General features: G+C 28.0%; 2 protein-coding genes across 3 annotated transcripts in view; one reads left to right on the forward strand and one right to left on the reverse strand.

The window, feature by feature from the left end:
- The window catches only part of nlrc3l (NLR family, CARD domain containing 3-like), a 480,833-nt gene that overhangs the window by 437,350 nt on the left and 40,983 nt on the right, over nucleotides 1–2,500 (reverse strand). The gene's annotated exons all lie outside the window — the stretch shown is intronic.
- The window catches only part of gucy1a2 (guanylate cyclase 1, soluble, alpha 2), a 72,184-nt gene that overhangs the window by 32,448 nt on the left and 37,236 nt on the right, over nucleotides 1–2,500 (forward strand). The window lies entirely within an intron of this gene.

Below are 2,500 nucleotides of genomic sequence, written 5' to 3' on the forward strand. Positions count from 1 at the left end.
ATTTAGATTTGTTTAATTTTGTTTTGTTTTGTCTTGGATTTGTTTAATTTTCTTTTGTTTAATTTTCTTTTGTTTTGTCTTGATTTGTTTAATTTTGTTTTGTTATGTTTTGTTCAATTAAGTTTAGTTTAGTTTTGTTTTGTTTAATTTAGTTTTGTTTAATATTTTTTCAATTTAGATTTGTTTAATTTTGTTTTGTTTTGTCTTGGATTTGTTTAACTTTCTTTTGTTTAATTTTCTTTTGTTTTGTCTTGATTTGTTTAATTTTGTTTTGTTATGTTTGTTTGGTTTGTTTAATTTTGTTTTGTTTAATTTTGTTCAATTTAGTTTAGTTTTTTGTTTAGTTTAGTTTAGTTTTGTTTTGACTTGTTTCGTTTTGTGACTTTCTTTGGAATTCTGATTTTGCATCTTTAACTTCTGTTTTTTTTTTGTATTTTTTTGTTTTGTTTGATTTTGTTTTGTTTAGTTTTGTTTAATTTTGTTTGTGACTTTTTCTTTGGAAAACTGATTTTACATCTTGGAATTCTAAACCTTTTTATTTTGTTTTGTTTGAATTGTGACTTCTTTAGAATGAGAGCTTATCTTTTTTTTAATTCTGGCTGTTTTTGGAATTTTGACCTTTTTATTCTGACTGTTTTCTCTGGATTTTTGAGTTTGCATTTTGATATTTTGTCCTTTTTTTTGTTTTGTTTGATTTTGTTTTTATTGTGAATTTTCTTTGGAATACTGAGTTAGCATCTTAAAGTTCTGACCTTTTTAGTTTTGTTTCTTTGTATTGTTTTAATTGTGAATTGTGAACCCATTTGGATTTTTTTGATTTTACATCTTGGAATTCTGACCTTTTTATTTTGTTTTGTTTTAATTGTGACTTTTCTTTGGAATGAGAGTTTACATGTCAATTCTGAGCTTTTTTAGAGTAAAAAGTCTGTCTGTTTTCTTTGGAATTCTAAGTTTATCCAGCACGTTTTTAAGCAGCGGATGCCCTTCCAGCCGCAACCCATCTCTGGGAAATATCCACACACACTCATTATTAGCCTTTTTAATTCTGACTGTGGGGGAAACCGGAGGACCCGGAGGAAACTCACGCGAACACAGAAACGCCAACTGAGCTAAGGCTTGAACCAGCAACCCAGTGACCTTCTTGCAGTGAGGCGACCGCACTACCTACTGCGCCACTACGTCGCCTTAATTGTGACTTTTCTTTTGGAATTATGTATTAACCTCTTAATGTTCTGACGGTTTTTGTTTTGTTTTATTTGTGTGATTTGTGAATCCATTTTAAATTTCGGGTTTACATTTTGGATTTCTGACCTTTTTTTCTTTGTTTTGTTTTGATTGTGGCTTTTCTTTGGAGTTCTGAGTGTACATTTTGGAATTCTGGGCTTTTTCAATTCTGATGGTTTACCTCAGAATGCTGAGTTTACATATATTATATATAAATTTATATAATTTTTCTTTTCTTTGTTTTGTTTTGTTATGATTGTGACTTTATTTTTTACTATTTAAAATTCAGACCTTTTTTATTCTAATGGTTTTCTTTAGATGTTGTCTGATTTTACATATTAGAATTCTGACCTTTTTTATTCGTTTTGTTTTGATTGTGGCTTTTCTTTGGAATTCTGCATTTGCATTTACATTTGGAATTCAGTTTTTTCTTTTTTGATGTGTTCTGCTTTTTACATCTCAGAATTCCGATGTATTTTTATTGAATTCTGGGTTGACATCTTGGAATTCTAAACTTTTTTATTATCTTGCTTCGTTTTAATTGTGACTTTTCTTGCTTAGAATGAGAGTTTACATGTTAAGTCTGAGCTTTTTTTTTTAAAAAAGGTTTAAATTCTGGCTGTTTTCTTTGGAATTTTGAGTTTACATCTCAGAATTTTGACCTTTTGTCTTGTCTTGTCTTTTTTTGTTTTGTTTTAATAGTATTTTTTATTTTTTTTTGGAATTCAGGTTTTATATCTCAGAAATCTAATGTTTTTGAATTCTGATGGTTTTCTTTGGATGTGTTCTGAGTTTACATCTTTCCAGAGTTTTCTTTGGAATTTTGAGTTTACGTCTTGGAATTCTGACCTTTTTTAAAATTCGGACTGCTTTCTTTGGAGTTCTGACATTTTTTTTTTTGGAATTCTGATGGAATTCATTATTATTTTTTTTTTCATTATTATTCATTATTAAATATTTATTTGGAATGTCGAGTTATCATGGTATAGTGAATTACTAAATATCGCCATATATGTGCTATTTTATTATTTTATCACAGGCATTGACTTTGCTGCCATCTGACTGTCTTCTTTCGACTTTTGAGTTTACGTCTTGGAGTTAAACTATTTTCTTTTTCTGACTGTTTTATTTGGAATAAAAGTTTATTTTGTTTAGTTTTTTCTTTATATCTTGACATGCTAAGTGCCCATGATATCAATAGTATGCATGTTCATTATCACAGTATATGAAATTACTGATTCTGTTATTTCATTATTAATTTCATTTTTTTTTTTTG

This window comes from Danio rerio, chromosome 15, assembly GCF_049306965.1.
Source record: "Danio rerio strain Tuebingen ecotype United States chromosome 15, GRCz12tu, whole genome shotgun sequence".
Taxonomy (NCBI): Eukaryota; Metazoa; Chordata; class Actinopteri; order Cypriniformes; family Danionidae; genus Danio; species Danio rerio.